We start from the raw sequence: 15,171 nt of genomic DNA on the forward strand, positions 1-15,171 counted from the left end.
TTTACCAATCTTGGTCCTGGGACATCAATGGTTACAGATTGTAACTATGCAATAGACTAGAAACATGATTTAACTAGTTAAAGGCTGATTTGTTATTCGTATATATAGAATTTAAAAAAACAGTACACACTTTGTATGCATCATGTAAATACTCTAAAACCGGTTAATCTCAATATCTAATTTCCTTAATCTGCATTTATCTGATAAACACAGAATAGGTGTAGTATTTAATCAAATGAGACTTCATTTAAACCAGTAGAGAACATGAAACACTTTATTGAAAGAAGTTCATTATCCAAGTGTTAAAAATACATAATGTATTATACATGCATTATGAATACAAGTTCAATCTGTACTTCAATGCACATCTGGTGTGCATTATAAAAACAGAGGAAGAAATGAGGTGGCGAGAGAGGTGTAAAAGACAGAAACACAGTGCTAACCCTAATATTATCTCAGTTCATCACAATTACATAAGTGTCTCTAGTGGTATCTCCTAACCTGCCTTGGGCTCCCAGTCGACCCGAAGGTCATCTTAAGAGCGGGTGAGGTGGCGATGACGGGACTGGGGGTTGGCATCCTCCCTCACATCAAAACATATCTGCAAACGAGAGACAGATGGAGAGTGATGACGGGACTGGGGGTTGGCAACTGGCTATGATAGCTGAGGTTCATAGCTCGTCTGCAGTTTAAAAAAAAAATTGTAACACTGTCAGTGATCATAATCATCAGGAGCTGAAATGCAAAACTGACCTTGGATCATTAACACTGGGACTACTGCGTCTCTATTTCAATGTAAAGCATCTCTTTAATAATACTTCCTGTTGACCCCACCATGTGCCCTCTATGTAGTCAGTTCAGATGCGTGAGGGGTTCACCGGCACAGCTGATATAACCTAGAGGATTTAGGGAGAAGGGGAGAGGATGAAGTGAAGGAGAGAGACTTATTGAGAGAATAAGGTAGTTAAAGAGACAGTGTTCAACAGGAATCTGTGTGTGTGACCTCACCTGGTGTCCACACTAAGTGGCTGCAGAGTACTTTATGCTGAAAAACATGCAGGAATTGAATAACTGCAGTTGACATAGCTAAGTAAATACTCTTATTGCAATGTGGGTGGCTCTTAAAAGAGCCTTTGGTTCTGCATAGTGGTGTTGCCAGGGTACAGCACCCTCTTTCAAGAAGTAGGAGGTGAAGATCTCCCACACACGGATTGCCTCTTTTGCTGCGTTGATGGACCCTATCCTTGAAACATCCTGCTGAGCAGTAGACTTCTCCTCTAGCACACGGTGGCGAGCTGCAGATCCCCTCCTGGTCCTCGTGTCCATTGTCATGAAGTTATGCAGGACACAGGTAGCCTTCACACGCCTGAATTCCTCCAGGAGGCAGTCCAAAATGGCCCCGGTCACCCAACCTTGCAGTGCCCTACACGGTAACTGTAGGCAATCGTTTTGAAGGAATCTCCAGTTACAAGGTATCTGTAGGAATATGGAAGATCATGTCATTACTAGACTTTGACATCACCAGGTCATTGTGGATTACTAAAGTATAATATCCCTTATAACAAATCATGATTTTTTTTTTTAAATTGAACCATTATTTAACTAGGCAAGTCAGTTAAGAACAAATTCTTATTTACAATGACGGCCTAGCGGGGAACAGTGGGTTAACTGCCTTGTTTAGGGGCAGAACGGCAGATATTTACCTTGTCAGTTTGGGGATTTGATTCAGCAACCTTTCGGTAACTGGCTCAATGCTCTAACAACTACGCTACCTGTCGCCCCAATGATAACATTGGATTGATTGATGCATGTGCACACACGTGGATGTATAGCAGGTGACAATAGCAGGATCATATCAAGGACAGCGTCACCAATCAATACATAAATATCACTTGAAGCTTGATGATGAGTTGATCATTTGAGTCAGCTGTGCAGTGCTAAGGCAAAAAACAGAAATTTGCACCCTTTTGAGTCCCCAGGAACAGGACTGAGAACCACTGCTCTTCCTTGGGACCTCTTCATCTGCAGACAGGCTTTCACAGCTCTCTGTATCTGAGGACAGAAAACCTCACAAGAAACAGACTTCATTATACTCAAATTAGACCGCACTGAATATTATGTTACTATTATCTTTGTCCTCACTTCTAGCGACTGGAACTACACAAAAGTACCTGCCCTATCCAGAATAACCTAACGTTACTCTCTCACTTTGACAGCTGGGGCTGCTATCGTTTCACCTTCCTCCATGGCTGTTAGCTAGCTAACGTTACCTACAAATGCATTTGGAGTTTGTTTTTTTACAGTGATAAATACATCAAGATAGCTAGCTAATATAAAGTTAGGTAGCTGGTGATATTTAATTCACTTAGCTAGCTATCTTTACAGTATGTAAAGTTGGCTAGATAGCTACTGTAACTAAGTTAGTAGCTCATTTGAGTTAGCATGCACTGTAGGTAACTTTGTTAGCTAATATTACATCGTTGTTTGTTTTTTACATTTTAGAAATGCATTTATTTACTTTAATAGGTTCTCTCAGCCATGTGGACGATTGCAAACAGGGCAGCAAAGTTTTTGTCACCAGAGCGTTTTTGAGCATATTACTATGTAACTATTTACCCATTTAATAGCCAGACTTTCATACAAACTTGCAAAGTTTGTTTGTCACCAGAGCGTTTTTGAGCATATTACTATGTAACTATTTACCCATTTAATAACCAGACTTTCATACAAACTTGCTATGCTGAATTCTTGACGCACAACCGATAAGGCTGCCATCTGCTGCCAGCGCGCCCACAAGCGAGTCACAATGGGCAGCCACTCTGGTTTTCTGCAGTGCTCTCTCATTGATTTACATTGGGTTCCCAGGTGTCCGTAGTTAAAAACGTCCTAAAACGACCAGTGGCGCCCCCCTGTGGCCGATCCCGGATAAGGGGTGTTGAGGGGTTGCCCAGCGGCCAGGGACAATATCAGATTAGGGATAATACATACATGAAATGTATACATGAACTTCATCTCTATATAGGACACTGGTCCTGAAGAGTTTACATGGTGTGCAGGCTTTTGTTCCAGCCCATCACTAACACACTTGCTAATCAACCATAAAGGAAGACCTGGCACTGTTTGTTGCACATTGATTAGAATCTGCATAAATAATATAAACTTTTTATAAAACTAACTATGTGTGCCCGTTTTGGAAATTACAATATTTGTTGCATGTTTAGTTACTTGCAAAATTCATAGAAGACTCAAAGAAATTCCCACCAAAAGCCCCTCAAACGGACCATCCAAGCAATGACTACGTAGTAAAGCATGCATCACCTCCCACTGACTTCATTTCCCACAATCCCATTGCACTCACGCTTGCTACGAGCAGTGTCAGTCACAGCAAATACAAACAACATGGAACAGAAAATAATGTCACAGACAGTGCCTCCAGGATCTAAAGATGTTAATGACACGAAAGTGATCAACTTTCAAGAGTTTTGTATGCAAAACGTGGACAGACTGAACCTTGAAGTGACAGATACAGTTGAAGTCGGAAGTTTACATACACCTTAGCCAAATACATTTGAACTCAGTTTTTCACAATTCCTGACATTTAATCCGAGTAAAATGTCCCTGTCTTTGGTCAGTTAGGATCACCACTTTATTTTAAGAATGTGAAATGTCAGAATAATGGTTGAGAGAATGATTTACTTCAGCTTTTATTTCTTTCATCACATTCCCAGTGGGTCAGAAGTTTACATACAGTCAATTAGTATTTGGTAGCATTGCCTTTAAATTGTTGAACTTTGGTCAAATGTTTCAGGTAGCCTTCCGCAAGCTTCCCACAATAAGTTGGGTGAATTTTGGCCCATTCCTCCTGACAGAGTTGGTGTTATTGAGTCAGGTTTGATTTTCCCCTGATGTCAAGTAAAGAGGCACTGAGTTTGAATGTAGGCCTTGAAATACATCCACAGGTACACCTCCAATTGACCCAAATTATGTCAATTAGCCTATCAGAAGCTTCTAAAGCCATGACATCATTTTCTGGAATTTTCCAAGCTGTTTAAAGGCACAGTCAACTTAGTGTATGTACATTTCTGACCCACTGGAATTGTGATACAGTGAATTATAAGTGAAAATATCTGTCTCTGTAAACAATTGTTGGACAAATTACTTGTGTCATGCACAAAGTAGATGTCCTAACCGACTTACCAAAACTATAGTTTGTTAACAAGAAATTTGTGGAGTGGTTTAAAAACGAGTGACTACAACCTAAGTGTATGTAAACTTCCGACTTCAACTGTAGCTAACCCTGCTATTTGGGGTGCAGAATATGTTCTATAGCCATCACTAACCTCAAATAACCTTAGACCCTGGGGTGGAGACAGGCTGTGAACTGAATATTTTATTCGGTGGGATCCACAGGTGGTGCGAGGATATCGACAAGGTAAGAGATCAACACTTGTGTAAAAGTTTATTTGAATATCAACTAGCTAGCTAGCTAGTAGCCCAAAGGCTGGCAGATGATGATATTGAGCCGTTTCATCTTACCATCCAAAGCACATGTGTCAAACTTATTTAATCGGAGTGCTGAATGTCTGCAGGTTTTCGCTCCTCCCCTGTACTTGATTGAATCAAGGTAACTAATGAGTAAATAACTCCCCTCACCTTGTTGTTTAGGCTTTAATTGAAAGGAAAAAACAAAAACCTGCAGGCACTATTGCTGTGTTCAAAACAACTGGGAACTCAGAAAAATACGAGGTGAAATTATGACGTCAGTGATCTTCAGGTCAGAGTTCTAGAAAGAAGCCAGAGTTGGATGACCATTCAAATCGATTTTTTTTCCACAGTCGGAGCTTGTTTTGTCAGAGTTCTCAGTGTTTGTTTTGAATGTGCTGAAGTCAGAGATTTCCGAGTTCCCAGTTGATTGGAACGCGGCATATGCCCTCCATGGAATGAGTTTGACCCCTGATCCAAAGGAAATGTATGAAGCCTATACAGGTATCCCACAGCGCTGTGACACAATATTTTCTGAAACCATAACTCAATACTGTCAAAACTGGTTTGATAGTTAATAGTTGATAGTTTTTGTAGCAGGTTATTAGAGCATTTGTCTCCTAACCTGCTATGTTAATTCACCTAACCTGCTGCATAAATTATCATATGAGAAGTTACTTTGGTATCGAGGTGGCGTGAAAAGTTGCATCGATGTACATATTTTGAAGCATACAAACGGAGTACGTATCTGAGAAGGGACCTCCAAGCTCCGTTTCACATACTTTGATTTGGGTTCATACTCCGACCCTTGCTCCAATTTGCGTGCTTGGAGCACGGTAGTATACATTTTGAGAAGCACCCACGGCCTGTTCAGTGTGTGTGACATGTGTCTTACATGCTGACCAAACCGCACGCGCGTCCGGCATTGGCGCAAGGTGATTTTGTACACCCACACCAGACCCAATCAGGACACGCAGGTTGAAATATCAAAACAATCTCTGAACCAATTATATTAATTTGGGGACAGGTCAAAAAGCATTAAAACATATATGGCAATTTAGCTATAAAGCTAATTTGTCCTGGGATATAAACATTGGGTTGATGAAGAGATGGCACGTGGGTATATGCTCCTAAAAACCAATGAGATGGGAGAGGCAGGACTTGCAGAGCGTGGAGCATCACAAATAGAACAAGGTTCTATTTTAGTGCCTGGCCACGCAAATGCTCGCGAGCAGTGTGGGTGCAATGATTGAATAACTTGTATGTGTCAATTTATTTTGCAACACTCAGCGCACGCAACGTGAGCGGTGTGGTCAGCATGTTAGGGTTGCACAATCAGTGCCAAGTAATGACTTGCAACCATAGAGTTAGATACAGTATCTACCTGTATGCTTGCAACCCTTCCACCTATCTATCCATCCAAACAGTAGTACCTAATATGGGATATCTATATTGTAGCAGCTGTTATAGATTAACCTCATGAGCTCATATTCTTAAATGAACATGCCCTCCAGTGTTGTCCACCACCACTCTTCTCCATCCACATCTGAAACTCCTAAACAGACATACGGACAGACAAACAGGCAAACACACACACACACACCTGGGCCAAAATAATGAACACACTGTTGAGACAAAATCTACAATATATAGCTTGATGACATGCTTTGTTGTCTTCCTTGTTGTAATGTATTTATTTATTATTTTTATTTATTATTATGAACACAACAAATACAAAAAAACTGAAATATACAAACAAGAGTACATAAACCTAACAGACAGGGGTATTACATATCAAGATTAATTTTCAATTTGTTAAATAATTTTATGGTGCGTATTGCTTTTTTGTTTTAACATTTACTGATCATTTCAAAATAGTATTTAAAAAAATCTTAATGTGAAAAGGGGTTTGTTCTCTGCCCACTTAATTTTATGGATAAAGAATCTTCCATGAAGATAAACAAATTAACAATGAAAGTTAAATCAGGGTCCATATCATTGGGATCAAAATGAAACATAATATCAGAGTCTCTCAGATTAACATTAATAGTCGTTTCTTAAAAATAAAAAAATCTTTTAACTCACTCCAAAATCTTCTGACATAAGAACAGTCCCAAAATAAATGATCAAGAGTTTCTGGGTCACAACCACAAAATACACATGTGTTATTAATAGCTATTTTAAATCTGTGTATAATAAAGGTCTGTACAGGGTAGATTCTATGAATGAGTTTGTATGATGCTTCTTTCACCTTATTAGATATACAATATTTACCAGACAACAACAAGACTTTGTTCCAGTTCACTTGTCCTGGGGCTGCATTCCAGTACATTTTAGCAGAGGGAATAGTAACATATTGACATAGTTTCCTTATATACATGTTATTACATTTACAGTTTAAAATGTCAATTCCTTCTAGCTGTATTGAGGTTACAAAATCCTTAACAGTTGCACTTGGAGTATTGTTATATTCTCCTAAAAGAAGAATAGCACCTTTAGGGACAGCTCTAACAACTATTTGATACTCCTCAGGAATGAATGTAACGTTGTGTGTCCTCATGAATTTTTGATAATCATATAGTTGGCCATCATTATTCAATAATTGTTTAACCCAGATAATCCTGTTGTCAAACCAGCTCTGGAAAAATAAAGACTTGTTTTTGTAATTTGGATAGATTCAGAGAGCCTCAGCCAGGCGTACCGTCAAAAATCGCTCATTACTAGCTAGCTACCTGTACTAGCCATCATATTAGCTGCTAGCTTGCGGCACACCGCGACCTCACACGCGCGGATTCGTCTTAGCAACAGTAACTATTGGGCGGAGTTAAGGGAGAGAATCAGCGAATCGGCTTACAAAACGTTTGTTTGTGATGCAGATCGGCAGTCTGATTCGGTAGGCAGTCAGATCTGGCACTGCCACACACATACCTACATTTTACATTTTAGTCATTTAGCAGACGCTCTTAGTGCATACATTTTACATACTGAGATATCCATACCGGCCAAACCCTCCCTAACCCGGACGACGCTATGCCAATTGTGCGTCGTCCCGGTTGCGACCGGCTGCGACAGAGCCTGGGCGCGAACCCAGCCCAGCCTGGGCGCGAACCCAGAGACTCTGGTGGCGCAGCTAGCACTGCGATGCAGTGCCCTAGACCACTGCGCCACCCGGGAGCACCTACTTGTTTAACAAGATTAAGGAAGTTTCCTTTAAAATTATTCATTAATATTATCCTGCCAACCACTATATGAAGAAGTTTAAGAAAAACACAAATTCAAATTGTACCTTTTGTAATGACCACCCAGAAATGGTGTTGCATCTTTTTTTGGCATTTTATTCATGTAAGGAAACTGGCAAGACATTTTACACTATTGTGGAGAGATGTACTGCTTGGATTTTTTTTAACCTACGATAGAGATAAGTTGAAACAATTTTATGTAATTAATTTCATTTATTCTTTTGGCCAAATTTCATATTCACAAATGTAAATTTACAAACAAAACACCACATTTTCTTACCTTACAAATAGAAATCGAACTATATTTTAAGACAATTAAATACTCTACTAACAAAAAAGCTGTTATAATTCAATGTATGTCCCTTAACTTCTTGAGAATACAGGGGGTGCTGTTTCGCATTAGCATAATTGCCTCTACAGATTAAACTGCCTCTTAATCAATTATTGCTGTTACTATATGCATACTGTTACTATGCATACTGTTACTATATGAACGACTCATCAGGACTAAGGACACCTTGATCAACATTCTGATGAAAGATCAGCAATAGTAAGACCCAATTTACGATGTTATTTCATATATCTGTCGTGCATGTGAACTGGTCGGGCGCGTCCAGCTGGTTCTGGCTGGCCTGGTTATGCTAATTTAGCGCTACATTTTGTTTTCGCTATAAAACATTTTAAAAATCTGAAATATTGTTTGGATTCACCAGATGTTGGGCTTTCAATGTCTGTACGCTGTGTATTTTTTCTGAAATGTTTTAAGACAAGTAATTAGTTATATAACGTTGGTCTCTGTAATTGTTCTAGCTGCATCAGCACTATATCAGATTGCAGCTGCAATGTAGAACTGTGATTTATACCTGAAAAATGCACATTTAAAAAAAAAAAACTATGCTATACCATAAATATGTTATCAGACTGTCATCTTATGAATTTGTTTGTTGGTTAGTGGCTATCAATATCTTAGTTTAGCCGAATTGGTGATAGCACCTGATGGAGTAAGAAACTGTTGGAGTAAGAAAATGGTGTCTTTTGCTAACGTGTTTAGCTAATAGATTTACATATTGTGTCTTCCCTGTAAAACATTTAAAAAATCTGAAATGGTGGTTTTATTCACAAGATCTGTGTCTTTCATTGGGTGTCTTGGACTTGTGATTTAATGATATTTAGATGCTACTATTTAATTGTGACGCTATGCTAGCGATGCTAATCAGTGTGGGGGGGGGTGGGGGGTGTGGGGGGGGGTGGGGGGTGCTCCCGGATCCGGGTTAGGTACTCTGTAGAGGTTAACCTCGTGGTTAACCTCGTGGTCCTTGTGTAATGTGATCTTGTACCCCCTAGCCCAATTGTCCTTTGTATATTATTTGTGTTCCACATGTACTTTCTGTATTGATTTGTTGTTAAAAAAAAAAAACATTTAAAGGCAGATCTGACAACGGCCCAGGTGCCGGTTTCCCGACAGCGATTGAATTTAGGCTTACGAGTGTCTGGGTTGGCGCCCCCCTTGGGTTGTGCCGTGGCGGAGATCTTTGTGGGCTATACTCGGCCTTGTCTCAGGATGGTAAGTTGGTGGTTGAAAATATCCCTCTAGTGGTATGGGGGCTGTGCTTTGGCAAAGTGGGTGGGGTTATAGCCTTCCTGTTTGGCCCTGTCCGGGGGTATCATCGGATGCGGCCACAGTGTCTCCTGACCCCTCCTGTCTCAGCCTCCAGTATTTATGCTGCAGTAGTTTATGTGTCGGGGGGCTAGGGTCAGTTTGTTATATCTGGAGTACTTCTCCTGTCTTATCCGGTGTCCTGTGTGAATTTAAGTATGCTCTCTCTAATTCTCTCTTTCTCTCTTTCTTTCTTTCTCTCTCTCTCGGAGGACCTGAGCCCTAGGACCATGCCTCAGGACTACGTGGCATGATGACTCCTTGCTGTCCAGTCCACCTGGCCGTGCTGCTGCTCCAGTTTCAACTGTTCTGCCTGCGGCTATGGAACCCTGACCTGTTCACCGGACGTGCTACATGTCCCAGACCTGCTGTTTTCAACTCTCTAGAGACCGCAGGAGCAGTAGAGATACTCTTAATGATCGGCTATGAAAAGCCAACTGACATTTACTCCTGAGGTGCTGACTTGCTGCACCCTCGACAACTACTGTGATTATTATTATTTGACCATGCTGGTCTTTTATGAACATTTGAACATCTTGGCCATGTTCTGTTATAATCTCCACCCGGCACAGCCAGAAGAGGACTGGCCACCCATCATAGCCTGGTTCCTCTCTAGGTTTCTTCCTAGGTTTTGGCCTTTCTAGGGAGTTTTTCCTAGCCACCGTGCTTCTACACCTGCATTGCTTGCTGTTTGGGGTTTTAGGCTGGGTTTCTGTACAGCACTTTGAGATATCAGCTGATGTAAGAAGGGCTATATAAATACATTTGATTTGATTTAACGATGCATCTTCATACAACGGCTGAAGATGTAACATGCATTTTCCCAAAACACACCACGCAGAAAGAACGTTCTGATAGAATTGAAAGAAAGGCAGCGTTGCTCTCGGATCAGTGTTCCCCCTTTCAAATCTTACCTTAACATTAGAATTATTCCACAATACTGACGACGGATCAGCTCCTAGAGATATATCACCTATGGCTACAAATATTGAGGTGGCTTATTCTAATGCTTACCCTATAATAATGCACTAAATCAAGATTTGGCACGTCATTGCACCCGTTACACATCATGAAATATATTGAGGCAAAAATTACAGACAGTAGCATACAAATAGCTAAATAAAACTCAATTGAATGAACATGAAATTGATTTCAATATCATTTAAATACACTGCTCAAAAAAATAAAGGGAACACTTAAACAACACAATGTAACTCCAAGTCAATCACACTTCTGTGAAATCAAACTGTCCACTTAGGAAGCAACACTGATTGACAATAAATTTCACATGCTGTTGTGCAAATGGAATAGACAACAGGTGGAAATGATAGGCAATTAGCAAGACACCCCCAATAAAGGAGTGGTTCTGCAGGTGGTGACCACAGACCACTTCTCAGTTCCTATGCTTCCTGGCTGATGTTTTGGTCACTTTTGAATGCTGGCGGTGCTTTCACTCTAGTGGTAGCATGAGACGGAGTCTACAACCCACACAAGTGGCTCAGGTAGTGCAGCTCATCCAGGATGGCACATCAATGCGAGCTGTGGCAAGAAGGTTTGCTGTGTCTGTCAGCGTAGTGTCCAGAGCATGGAGGCGCTACCAGGAGACGTGGAGGAGGCCGTAGGAGGGCAACAACCCAGCAGCAGGACCGCTACCTCCGCCTTTGTGCAAGGAGGAGCAGGAGGAGCACTGCCAGAGCCCTGCAAAATGACCTCCAGCAGGCCACAAATGTGCATGTGTCTGCTCAAACGGTCAGAAACAGACTCCATGAGGGTGGTATGAGGGCCCGACGTCCACAGGTGTGGGTTGTGCTTACAGCCCAACACCGTGCAGGACGTTTGGCATTTGCCAGAGAACACCAAGATTGGCAAATTCGCCACTGGCGCCCTGTGCTCTTCACAGATGAAAGCAGGTTCACACTGAGCACGTGACAGACGTGACAGAGTCTGGAGACGCCGTGGAGAACGTTCTGCTGCCTGCAACATCCTCCAGCATGACCGGTTTGGCGGTGGGTCAGTCATGGTGTGGGGTGGCATTTCTTTGGGGGGCCGCACAGCCCTCCATGTGCTCGCCAGAGGTAGCCTGACTGCCATTAGGTACCGAGATGAGATCCTCAGACCCCTTGTGAGACCATATGCTGGTGCGGTTGGCCCTGGGTTCCTCCTAATGCAAGACAATGCTAGACCTCATGTGGCTGGAGTGTGTCAGCAGTTCCTGCAAGAGGAAGGCATTGATGCTATGGACTGGCCCGCCCGTTCCCCAGACCTGAATCCAATTGAGCACATCTGGGACATCATGTCTCGCTCCATCCACCAATGCCACGTTGCACCACAGACTGTCCAGGAGTTGGCGGATGCTTTAGTCCAGGTCTGGGAGGAGATCCCTCAGGAGACCATCCGCCACCTCATCAGGAGCATGCCCAGGCGTTGTAGGGAGGTCATACAGGCACGTGGAGGCCACACACACTACTGAGCCTCATTTTGACTTGTTTTAAGGACATTACATCAAAGTTGGATCAGCCTGTAGTGTGATTTTCCACTTTAATTTTGAGTGTGACTCCAAATCCAGACCTCCATGGGTTGATAAATTTAATTTCCATTGATAATTTTTGTGTGATTTTGTTGTCAGCACATTCAACTATGTAAAGAAAAAAGTATTTAATAAGAATATTTCATTCATTCAGATCTAGGATGTGTTATTTTAGTGTTCCCTTTATTTTTTTGAGCAGTGTATATATAGCTCTATGTAGCATATAGGCTACTGTATTTATATTTTTAATAGCCATCTCGGTTTTCATTGAATCATCTTTTTATCCTTTGCTTGTTAATAACAATTACAAAGAAATTGGCAACTTTGTATTTGTAGTCACATTTGTTCTGAAGTTATCGATGGTCACAGAAAGACAGATAAACATCTTAATTTTATGTTTAGGGAAAGGGGGATACACAATTGAGATGGTTTGGGGTGAGTTGGACCACAGAGTGAAGGATAAGCAGCCAACAAGTGCTCAGCATATGTGGGAACTCCTTCAAAACTGATGGGAAAGCATTCCAGGTGAAGCTGGTTGAGAGAATGCCAAGAGTGTGCAAAGCTATCATCAAGGCAAATGGTGGCTACTTTGAAGAATCTAAAATATATTTTGATTTGTTTAACACTTTTTTGGTTACTACATGATGACATATGTGTTATTTCATATTTTGATGTCTTCACTATTATTCTAAAATGTAGAAAATAGTCAAATTAAGGAAAACCTTTGAATGAGTAGGTGTGTCAACTTTTGACTGGTACTGTACATAGACACACTGGCTTTACTCAAAGCCAGTAGCATTTTGTTAGTAAAGATTGAAAAAGTAAGGGGCCTAGGCAGCTGCCCTGGGGAATTCCTGATTCTATCTGTATTTTGTTGGAGAGGCTTCCATTAAAGAACACCCTCTGTGTTCATGTAGACAGGTAAATCTTTATCCACAATATAGCAAAGGGTGTAAAGCCATAACACATACTTTTCTCCAGCAGCAGACTATCATCGATAATGTCAAAAGCCGCACTGAAGTCAAACAAAACAGACCCCACAATCTTTTTATCATCAATTTCTCTCAGCCAATCATCAGTAATTTGTGTAAGTACTGTGCTTGTTGAATGTCCTTCCCTATAAGCGTGCTGAAAGTCTGTTGTCAATTTGTTCACTGTAAAATTGCATTGTATCTGGTCAAACACAATTTTTTCCAAAAGTTTACTAAGGGTCGGTAACAGGCTGATTGGTTGGCTATTTGCACCAGTAAAGGGGGTTTTACTATTCTTAGGTAGAGGAATAGCTTTTGCTTCCCTCCACTTTCTAGTAACTGCTTTGCTTTATCTTGGCCAGGTAGCAGTTGTAAATGAGAACTTGTTCTCAACTGGCCTACCTGGTGAAATAAATAAAAAATTAAAGATGTGGCAATCTCGTCCGCTACTATCTTCAGTAATTTACCATCCAAGTTTTCAGAATTATTCAAATAGATTGCAAATAGTCTCTACAAGCCACAATGTTGAATAAAATATTTACTCTTACTTTACCTGCTGTCTGTGCTGTTGGTCCTTTTACGGTAGGAAGTGGAGATAACATATCCACAGTAAAGTATTGTTTACCTGACTTTTTGCGGCGCCGGTAGGTTCTATCTCCTGTATTTTCAATCTCCTGACACATTGCACGTGATGCACAATATGTAAACAATCACCGAATGTAACCAAAGGTTGTCAGCCCGAAGCATTTTACCTCGCAATCAGTTGGAGGTGCTTGTGAAATTTGCCAGCTGATTGGGTGGGACAACATTTGGTCTGTAGTTCAGTTAAGGTTGGCCATTGTTTACATGTTTTCCATGCAAATTGTGTCACTATTTGAAAATAGAAAACTGGAAATACTAACAGTTTTTTCCAATTGCTTTGGTGCAATACAAAAATGTGGTACATTTTCGCAAAGCTTAGTACAAAACGGAGAACGGATAATCAAAAAGGCAGTTGTTTCAAAGTGCTAAGCACATTTTCAATTGAATAAGTATAACACAATCATAGTCACTTTTCTCACCAAACTTAATCAGTTTCATCATTACAATACATGTTCAAATAAAGTAATTTATTTTCAAAATGCAATGCTCTCATTACTGTTGATACGATTGTCTTCTCATTTGTTAAAATACATTTTACTAACACTTAATTCAACTACTCTAAATTGATAATCACTTAACCATTTGGTAAACCTATAGATTTTAAACTGAGTTTTCTACTACAGATTGAGAACTACAATGAAAATGTATGTTTGTAAAGTATAAACATATAAAGTATGATATACACTCAGTGGCCAATGGTACCCCACCCCGTTTACGAAAATTATTTGTTCCTTCAGACAGTAAGTCACGTGGCTGTGGCTTGCTATATAAAGCAGGTTTCGAGGCATTCAGTTACTGTTCGAATGAACATTAGAATTCAGTTACTGTTCGAATGAATTTTAGAATGGGCAAAACGAGTGACTTAAGTGACTGAATGTGGTATGATCATTGTTGCTTGGCGCATCGGTTCCAGTATCTCAGAAACGGCCGGCCTCCTGGGCTTTTCAGACACACAACAGTGTCTAGGGTTCACCAAGAATGGAGTGACAAACAAAACATCCAGCCAGCAGCAGTCCTGTGGGTGAAAACAGCTTGTTGATGAGAAGTCGAAGGAGAATGGCAAGAATCGTGCAAGCTAACAGTGGTACATTTCCACATCTCTAAGCACAAAAATCTAAATAGATAATCAAAATGACTCAATGTATTCAATTGATTGGACATTTTTTGAAAAGGCACACACCTGTCTATATGAGGTCCCACAGTTGACAGTGCATGTCAGAGCAAAAACAAGCCATGAGATCAAAGGAATTGTCCGTAGAGCTCTGAGACAGGATTGTGTTGAGGTACAGATCTGGGGAAGGATACCAAAACATTTCTGCAGCATTGAAGGTCCCTAAGAACGCAGTGGCCTCCATCGTTCTTAAATGGAAGAAGTTTGGAACTTCTGTAGGAAGAGCTGGCCGCCCGGCCATACTGAGCAATCGGAGGAGAAGGGCCTTGGTCAGGCAGGTGACCAAGAACCTGATAGTCACTCTGACAAAGCTCCAGAGTTCCTCTGTGGAGATGGTAGAACCTCCCAGAAAGACAACCATCTCTGCAGCACTCCACCAATCAGGCCTTTATGGTAGAGTGGCCAGAGGGAAGCCACTACTCCATAAAAGGCACATGACAGCCCGCTTGAAGTTTGCCAAAGGCACCTAAAGGACTCTCAGA

This window comes from Salvelinus fontinalis, chromosome 26, assembly GCF_029448725.1.
Source record: "Salvelinus fontinalis isolate EN_2023a chromosome 26, ASM2944872v1, whole genome shotgun sequence".
Lineage (NCBI taxonomy): Eukaryota > Metazoa > Chordata > Actinopteri > Salmoniformes > Salmonidae > Salvelinus > Salvelinus fontinalis.